Below are 10649 nucleotides of genomic sequence, written 5' to 3'. Positions count from 1 at the left end.
ACCTCGATAACAATAACCTTAAACTTTCATGCAAGCTGTCTGTAAACAAATATTCAACAGATGTGCTTATGTCATCATTTCCTGCACTAACTGACTTTTACAGCAGTTTGTTTATCAACCTAAATACACTGACATCAACAGATGTACTGTCATCCCCTTTTAGACCAATCAACTGGTACAACAAACCTGTTCATCTACCCATGGTACATTGACATCAACAGATGAGCCTATGTGATCCCTGTCAAGACTTATTAAGTTAGTGTGCTTACTTCATCAAAAGATATACTTATGTCATCACATTTCCAATCAATGAACTTACTCAGACTGATGCTATATTAACAAGCCAAGCCCAAAGTGATAAAGCCAGTGAATACCACCCAGAGACACAGTACCAATGTGTACCACTTTATAAAGCAAAACAATGGTATCAGCAGTCACAGTATTTCCAATATAGTTGTAGTCACAAGAGACATAACAGTGAACCATCTATGTACCCAGAAACCACCAAACTAGACAGTAATCAGTTTAATAATCATACTTCTATGTAAATAAAACAGACCAAACTTATGCAAAACTACTGGAATCTTGCCAGACCACTTTGTACGAACAATTCAGATACCCAGCCATTTTAAACCACTAGGTTTTACCAATGGCACTGAACTTTTCTATAAGTATGTACAAATATACATTCGGATCGTGTGTGTTTGTGTGTGTCGAGCACAAACAAAATCATCTTTAAACTTGTAGAACATGGTTTATCTCAGTAACACTTCTTTCACAGAATATACAGAAATAACACATTCTCTGTGTTTCTTGTTTAAATTGAAGCCTCATATCAATGTTCCATTTAATAAACCCAGTGTAGCTATTGTTAAATGTCATCCTTCTCTTTGTTTATGAACAGAATTTGTTTTCCTTCAAATCTAGAATTATTGTAACAAATCGTTTAAATTAAAGCATTTTTCTGCAAATTGGAGTTTTGTATTTAGTATTTGTTTGAATTAAGTTGCTTCTTCATCCAGCCACAACTGATTAAATAATCCTATCACCCAAATACTAAATTTAATCAGTACATTGACACAGATTATTGTATATCATCATTTAACATCTGCTTTCCATGCTGACATGGGTTGGACGGTTTGACTGAGGACTGGTGAGCCAGTGGATCATATATCTGAAAAAGAAGCACACTCCAAAGTATAAAGCAGTAATGTATTCACATGCAGTTAAATGTATGCCTTGGTCATAGAGTGACCAATAGTCTCGCATCCATAAAGCACTTAACTTTATGGATGATTTGTCAGTCTCTGATGGTGGAAGAGTCCACAATTAGAGTATGATAACTTGTCCATAGAGTCAAGTGCTTTATGGATGCAAACCATTGCTCATTCTATGACCAGGTATATATTTAACTTCCTATATATAGGAAGGAGGGATTGTACCAAGAAAGTTATTCTCCAAGGCACAAGTCCAGTCAAGGTTGTTTATGGAAGAACAGAAGTCACCTATGCATACCAGCCTCCCCTTTCCATGCCACCGATGTTATCCAAAGGAAAGGCAAAGGCCTTAATACAGCTTGGCACCAGTGGCATCACAACTCATTTCCACAGCTGACTGAACTGGAGCAATGTGAAATAAAGTGTTTTGCTCAAGGACACAACACACAGCCCTGTCCGGGAATCGAACTCACAACCTCATGATTGTAAGCTTGATGTTCTAACCACTGAGCCATGCGCCTTCACAAATATACTGCTTAGTACCCTCTGTCATTTTAGTGATGTCTATAAATTTGCCTTTAGGTTGTTAAATTGCTAATAAGCCACCCATATTAATTATAGTTTTCACTTTAACTGTTTTTGAAATTAGCACACGAGTTCAAGCTGACAAGTTGAGTTGAGTTTAACCCTAGGCACAGTAAGAGCCACTGATGTGAATTAAGATGCTCTGCATCAAAATTTAAAATCACGGGTGATATGGCTATGTCCACAAGGGGAGCTTGTCTCCTTTGTCAGTCATTAAGATAAGTGCTCTTGTGGCTAGTGAGTCAGTTTGACTCTTATTTCTAGCAATGCCAGTATCAATTAGTACCCTCTGTCACTTTAGTGATGTCAATAAATTTGTCTTTAGGTTGTTAAATTGCTAATAAGCCACCCGACCTGCTGTGCTTGAGGAGACCTATTGAGTCAAGTACATCATCAAAATAAATATCAAATGGAAATTGTAGTTATGATACCTGTGCCGGCAGCACGTAAAAAGCACCAACTGAATGTGGCCGATGCCAGTGCCGCCTTGACTGGCTTCTGTGCCGGTGACACATAAAAAGCACCAACTGATCGTGGTCACTATCAGCCTCCCCTGGCACCTGTGCCGGTGGCACATAAATAGCACCCACTACACTCACAGAGTGATTGGCGTTAGGAAGGGCATCCAGCTGTAGAAACATTGCCAGATAAGACCGGAGCCTGGTGCAGCCTCCTGGCTTCCCAGACCCTGGTCGAAACGTCCAACCCGGACATTAAACAATGGATGATGATGAAATATATATATATATATATATATATATATATGTATATGTATATAAATGAAAGAATGGCATCTGTCTACAGGTTGTTAGAATTCGGTCTTATGAGTCATTTATACTGCATAATGTTCTACAAAAAATCCTATACAATCTGTCAAGCTATGTACTGAAGTACTATGTGGAGATAGAGCTGGTTGTTTTGAAGTCTAACCATAGCATAAGACCACAGATTTGGAGAATAAGCTATTGCCTAGCATAACACATTCTCTGATGACAAATGGAATAATCTAAACTCATAAAATGCTAATTAAAATGTTAATCTGTACCATCTCCTACTCATCTTCATTCAAGGGTGAAATGTGCCTCCTCCTGATTTGTATAAAGAGCTCTACAGATTAAACCGACAATTATTATTTTCATAATAGTTTGACGAGCTGTCAATCAATGTAGAGACAAGTAGACAGCCATTGTCAAAACTCATTAGCAATAAAAACTTACTTAAATTATTTACTCTTTCACTTGTATCAGTCATTTGACTGCAGTCATGCTGGAGCACTACCTTTAGTCCAACAAACTGACCCCAGGACTTATTCTCTGTAAGCCTAGTACTTATCCTATCAGTCTCTTTTGCCGAACTGCTAAGTTACGAGGATAGTGGAGGGGACAACACAGACACATAAACATATACACACACACACACACATATACACATATATATATATACATATATATACACATATATACGACGGGCTTCTTTCAGTTTCCATCAACCAAATCCACTCACAAGGCTTTGGTTGGCCAGAGGTTTTAGTAGAAGACACTTGCCCAAGGTGCCACACAGTGGGACTGAACCCGGAACCATGTGGTTGGTAAGCAAGCTACTTACCACACAGCCACTCCTAAAACTATTTCATATCTAATTAGCAATCACTTTATTGCAGATATTTTTTTTCATCAAGTCTCACAGTTTAGATTCTTTTGCTACCAGGCAACTTTTTCTTGGAGTTTATTAACCTCAACAAACTTTTCTTAATTCGAATGTAAAGAAGTTATGTCTGGAACTCAACATTCTTTTTTCATGGCTTCATTAAGCAAAACATTCTATTATTAGTCATTACCTGCAACAGTAGTTGTTTTTATTTCAACTTCAGAAAAAGCTAGCTTTTTGAGGTTTTGGATTTACAAGAATTATTCTCTCTTCTCTCAGAATGAAGGACCAACGTAAACAGCTTCAAGTTACCAATTTCTAGCACTTACTCTAACATAACTCACCACATAAAAAAAGCTTAGAATTTTGGGTTTTAGCACTGAATTAGAGATATCATTAAATATAATGACACTATAGATTTATAAACAAAATGGTATTTTTGATACTTATTTCACAAGACTATTCATGGATAGCAGAAATTTTAGAATAAGAACTACATTTCAAAGTTTATGAGGCAAAGCTGATTTTTGGTTGTTGCTAATTCATTTAGATGATTTTTTTATTCTGTTAATCAGGAGGAAAAGCATTGCTCATGACCTGTTACAAAGTCTCCAAGACCAGTAGAAAGAATAAATACTGAAACTGAAAACCTGGCCAGAATGCTCGCAACAGAGTTGGCTTCATTAAAGACACTCAAAGTGCCAGGTAGAGGTGTTAAATAAGGCATCTGATCTAATATTCTTCTGGTTCTGCCAATCCTCCACCCAGGATTAGTACTTTAATCATCAACACAGAAATGATGAAATGAAAAGTTGACCTCAGCAGGATTTGAACTCAGGGTGCTAAGTATCAGAACAAATACCATGAGGAATTCTATCTGATGTTCTAATGACTCTACCAATTCTTCACCTTGATTATATATTGAAGTTAAAATACTGATTGTGACAAACAATAAATGACCATCACAAAAATATGTAACTTTATAAACAAATACAGTGGTAGAAAAATCTTTCATATTTTATGAAGCCATTAATTTGGTGCTGGTGAAGTTAGAAAGATGGTAATGGTGTTTCCATGTAGCAAATGCTTTACCATTCTTTATTTTTAGTTCCCATCATGGTTTGAAATGATGCACACCATATATTTACTGTTGAAACAAATGATGAATCTTATACAGGTTGCAGCAATAAGAAAACCTTTAATTAGCATATCATCTGTGTAGTAGCCAACTGATTAATGTATTCTATATTTATTGCAGGACTGTTTCTCATTAACATTGTCTAATTAACAACATCTATTTCTAAATTAGGTTTATACACAATCCACATCTACCTTCACTTTGTTATTAGCCACATGGTCAATGAAGAAGCTGCTATGAGTTTACTTGACCTGCTAGAGATAGCAGCTAACTCTCTTATATCAAACCCCTACATCTTAAGAAAGTAAAGAATTTATTGGGCTACATAGTCCTCAATATACCGTGTCTGGATAATAGATGAGATGGTCATGGTTGGCATGCCTTTGATTAAAATTCTGCTCAATCAGAGATGACTTGGGGTAAAACAACTGCCAACTTCAAAAAGGATACATTGGTATGGATTTATAATCCAGCACTATACTAAATCTTTAACAAATCCTTGTATCACCTCTAGTTTATTTTTATAGTAGAGTAACAAACAACAGACAGAATATTTTAATGATGGTAGGACACCAAATTAAGAATTTAACAATTTATCTATAATTCAATACCACTGTAACACACACATAGACCTCAAGGTAATGTGGCAACCCAACCTGCTGAAGACAGTAGCTAAATCTACCTTATACCTAACCCTACATCTTTACAAAATATAATAGAACATCTGATAAGACATTCCAGCCATGACCATTAGTTATAGAATGCTTAGTTTCAGATCAACCCTGATCTGAAGCTAAACAACAACAATTAAAGATCAAGTAAACAAATAAACTACATTGTATTGGGATATTTTATTTCAATCTTTTCCCATAATACAGGTTACATAACTAGCCTAGATACACCTTTATATTGATTCAATGCCTTGTAACAAGGTATGAAATCAATTTTAGTCTTGTTTGTTACAGACACTTTTTAAAAAAACTTGTACCTGTCTATCTGTAGTTTATAAGACAACTGGTACAACAGCCTATTTATTGACCCAGATTCTCTACCATCAACAGATGGTGCCTGTGTCACCAACTTCCAAACCAATTGACTGGTACATCAGCATGTTCAACTGAAACAAAGCTGAGACAGCGATAAACATACTTTAACCCTTTAGCATTTAAACCAGCCATATCTGGCCAAAAGTATTCTGCCTGATTTATGTTCAAACTGGCCAGATCTGGTCTCTCACACCAACCCTACAATATCATTTTAAAATTTAACAGCTACCTCATCAAAATCTCATAGCTACAAGATAATGCATGATTAGTTCAAAACGATGTGGATAAAAAGGATTAATTTTGGCAGAATAATGTGAACATTAAAGGGTTAAATTCATTAACCAGTAGGTTTCGAGGATAATGACTGTAAGGAAAAACATCCAGATAAAAGATATGACTTATTCCAACTATATACAAACATCCAACATTTTTACAGTTCATGTTACTATTGCAAAATATTCTTTATTTGGTCTCTTTACACCCTTAACATCTCTTATTAACTACTCAATTCTGCTAAGCCTCTATTAGAATAGGGAAGGTCTTGTTGTTCTGTTTTATCAATTTGATCTATTTTATTGTTTATTTTTACTTGCTGGACTAGAAGGAAGTGGCAGTACCAATGGCCTTTGAAAGTCCTCCAAAACTAATGAAGCTTATAAGTAGTAAGGAATAATTTAGTGAAGTGGCATGAACTTTGCAAGTTCCAAGGTGTAGAGGCCATTATAGCAATAGTAGAAAAAGCAGAGAAAGAAGAGAGCAGAGCTGAGGGCTAGAGACTGGAATGTGTCAGTCATAAAATCTGTATGTGCAGTGGTAGCAGCACTAATTCAAATGTGGGAGCAATACTCCATTGTGACCCTCACTTGAACTTTGTAGATTATCAGTAACTGTTAGGGGCTGACATAACTTCTGGGGTTGAAGAATAGGGCCAGTTGTTTGAATACAACCCTAGCTTTGTACAAATCTGCTTTGGGATTTGATCATTGGGAAATATCTTTGGTGACAGTGAGACCTAACATTTGGAGCCACTATGCAAGGTCTAGATGGTCTTCTTTGTATGAATAATTGTTATACCCTAATTCTGAAACTGCCAAAACAGTGAATGTTTTAATTTATCAGAACAAGAGTTCTTACTTTAACCAAATGGTTACATATATATAAATATAACCATTTGCTTATACATATTTACTGTGAACTGTCCCCGGTACAATGTCAATGTATCTAATCCTTTCACTATAGTATGAAAACCTTGTCTAATCTTTTCAAATTAACTTGAAAACAAAACAACATTTAAAAAAATATGCTTTATTTTTTCCTAATATACAGATAAAAAGCAATCAAATTTGAAAATTGACAAATTTCAAAATACTTCACTTTAACTCACCTTTTTAAAAGTAGGCTGTCACAGTCCCTAAACTTAAAATCAAGTAGCAGCCTTCAAATATTTGCATAACAAAGTTGGAGAGAATACAGAACTGTTTACTAATTAAATCATGGAAGCAGGCGATATGCATATACTTTTCAGGCTGTATTAATGAACAATGGTGACATCTTAAACTTTTAAGTGGTCATACAATTTCCTATAATAAAATTTGTCATATAAATTCCTACAATAAAGTCATATGAATTCCTACAATGAAATTTATGATATAAATTCCTACAATAAAATTTATCATACGTATTCCTAAAATAGAACTGATAATTCCAAAATAAATCCGAACTGTAGAAAATATGAATCAAGGCAATAATATTGATAAAAATGTAAAATAAGCTGAACAGAAAGAAAAGGAAATATTTTGTAATAAATACAGAACTGAACAGGTACATTTGAGAAAGAAAAAAATGAATTCTCATTAAAAATCAAGAATAGAGAATTTGTCTTCAATTTCTCAGACATGGGACAGAAATATTTTGATTAGAAGGAGATGCTCTCATTTTCTACCAAGTGAGACAAACATGAATATTTTAAGACATTTATAAGAGCTAATATGAAAGGAATGATTATTTTTTACATATGCAGAGTTTCATAGAAAGAAAACAATCTTTGTAAGTGAAGAATGAAAGAAACCAAAACAATTAAAAATAGTCAATTAAACAAAAGATATCTCCTCTAAGTTTTGCAACTACAAAGGTATATTCGAAATAAAAAGTTTTACAAAACTATAAGCAAACATTATAACCATCATATATTCACTTTTGCACGCTATTCATTGTTATTTGGTAATAACAAGGAAATAAGGATATCTTTATCCTTATGTCCTTGTTTACTACATAATAGAATTTAAATATAAACTCAGAAAACAATAATAAATTTTAACAATTAAACAGAATATTAAGTTACAGAACAAAGTTTTAGAGAAAATAAATCTTGTGATATTCTCAAACGTATGTGATCTCAGGTAAGTATGTTGAGGACGGAGGGAGAAAGTTAAGTTTCTTAATCATTTTAGTTAATTAAGAAACATTCAGATAATATTACACTTTGATAAACTACATATTATCTCAGCTCATTTTTTACACTGGAATGAGCTGGATCAGTGAAAAATGCTTACATAGTTTAGGATTTGTAAGTGGTCATGCATCTAAAGACTGATTATAGCCAATGTTGCTTAACACAAAGTTACCAGATAAAAACAGATGTTTTGAACTTCATATGATCATAATTACATATATTTTTGATGAATCAATTAAAATAATTTATATAGACCAGATTTCAATAAGGTTATCAATTTATTTTATAATCTCTATCCTTATTTAAATAAATTATAGACAAGTTGATATGGTATCAGTTTTTGGATGAAAACTCAAGTCCTGGTACGTTAAATGTGAATAACTCATTCGTTCGCTTTAACTAACTGCATACAATCATAGATTAGGCAACACTTTAGCTTCTCCTGACTGTTCTCAGATTAAAATATACCAAGTTTTTGACCAACTCTGTTTTTTTCATTACATCAACAAAACTTACTCACCTAATCTATAAACCCTTCAGATATTCCACTGAAGTTGAGTATTATAATAGATTAAGCATCAAATTATAACAAAGATTTCTCATTAAGGTGGTGAGCTTGGCAGAATTGTAAGCGCATCAGACAAAAATGCTTAGCAGCATTTCTTCTAGCTCTTTACACTCTGAGTTTAAATACTGACAAAATAAGCATTCAGTCATATACTGGGGTTGATATAATCAACTAACCCTCTTCTCAAAATGAATGAAAAATTAAACAATGAAAGTAGCAATATTTGTTGCATAATATAAGGTTGTCCCAAAAGTTCGTAGAAAGTCTTGGAAAATAATGGTCTTTATTTTGAGGAATAATTTTTGTTGTTTTTGTTAGTACTTGGCGAGTAAAAATTCAATTTTCGCAAGTGTTTACAAACTTTTGGAACAACCTAATATATATATATATATATATATATATACATATACATACACACACACACACAATCTCATGAAAAATAGAGCTAAAATATTAGCTTCTGCTTGTAGAAGCAAGCATTCTTAAATTTCTTCATACAAAGAAATGCACTGATAGTCTCCTATCAGCTGGTTGAGTAATCCATTGATATATCACAAGATATTGATGTTTTATCTCTGTTGGTCAATAATACATATTCTAACATTATGGGTAGTAGAAGGTATTAATGTCTGCCTGTCAAACCCTATTTCACTCAATTTGCAGTTCAGCTGCAGAGATATTGTTCAATGGTCAAAGCTACCATAGCACCATCAACCCAGCAGTTTTGAGGTTACAAGGTGGTAATGTTCCTGGGTTAGTTATGTTTAATAAGAAATAACTTGTTTACCTAAGTTTTAATATCATCTCCTTCAAAACAGTCACTTTGCACAACAATGAACAAGTTGCAGTGCTCCTGCCACTTTTGGAATCTGGCTTGGAAGATGTTTTCCATAAGTGAGTCGAGGAACTTCTGTAATTCGCTCTTGATCTTGACAACAGTGATAAAAAAGGTGATCTTTGAGTGGTGTTTTTATCTTGGGGAAAAGATGAAAGTCTGCAGGTGCTAAACCTGGTGAATAGGGTGGATGTGGAAGCAATATCACATTTTGGGCAAGAAACTCGTGCGAGAAGAGTTCAGTGAGAGGGTGTATTGTTGTCATGAATAATCCACTTCTTTGTGGACATTAGAATTGCCTGCATGGACCCATACGACATCAGCCATGTCGTTGATTGTCTTCTGATGATCCTCATACACAAGCTGATGAATTTTCTCCATATTTCCAGGACTGACACTTATGGCAGGTCTTCCATGGACATTTTTCTGCTTTGGAAGCACCCAGGCCACTCAAAACATTGTGTACAACCCATTGCCTCATCACTGTAAGCTTGCCAAAGCATGCTAATGTCTCTGTTCCAACTTCCCACCCATGACAAAAATTGCCGACTACAGCATACATGTGATCACAAAATCACAAATCTCACAACTTGTGAAGCAAACACAGTGATGTTACTCAGCACACTGCCCTATGAAGGTCACTGCTAGCTCTCACTGGGCACAATACAGAACTAGTCCAGGGACTTTTTGATACCATCTTGTATAAAAGTAACCAGCATAGTGGTCATTTTGGTCTACGTACATCTTCAATTGTCTTTTTCAATTGATAAATGATCTATAAATTAAACAGGATGTATTCAGAAGTATACAGAAGATCATGAAAGCTTTTCACACAAAGTAAGCAGAAATAGTAAATGGGAACATGATTTCAAGAGAAATTTGGAACAGTCGTGAAATCAATCAATTTGATTAATTTCAAACATCTAAAGATAAATATCTTAATATATTTAACAGAAGAACTGAAAAAGAAATTCCAAATTTGGTGATGGAGAAAGGATCTAAAAGTGAACATAGCAAATCTTTTGTAAAGTGCATCAGAAAAAATGGTCAAGTTCAATATAATAAAAAGAGTATGTATGAAACAGAAATGGGATTTCACATATGCTGAGGAAGCATTTACAACATCTCCTGTATTTTGAATAATTAACTGTGAAGAACTAA

Source organism: Octopus sinensis, linkage group LG8 (genome assembly GCF_006345805.1).
Source record: "Octopus sinensis linkage group LG8, ASM634580v1, whole genome shotgun sequence".
Classification (NCBI taxonomy): domain Eukaryota; kingdom Metazoa; phylum Mollusca; class Cephalopoda; order Octopoda; family Octopodidae; genus Octopus; species Octopus sinensis.
Note: the sequence above shows the minus strand (reverse complement) of the source record.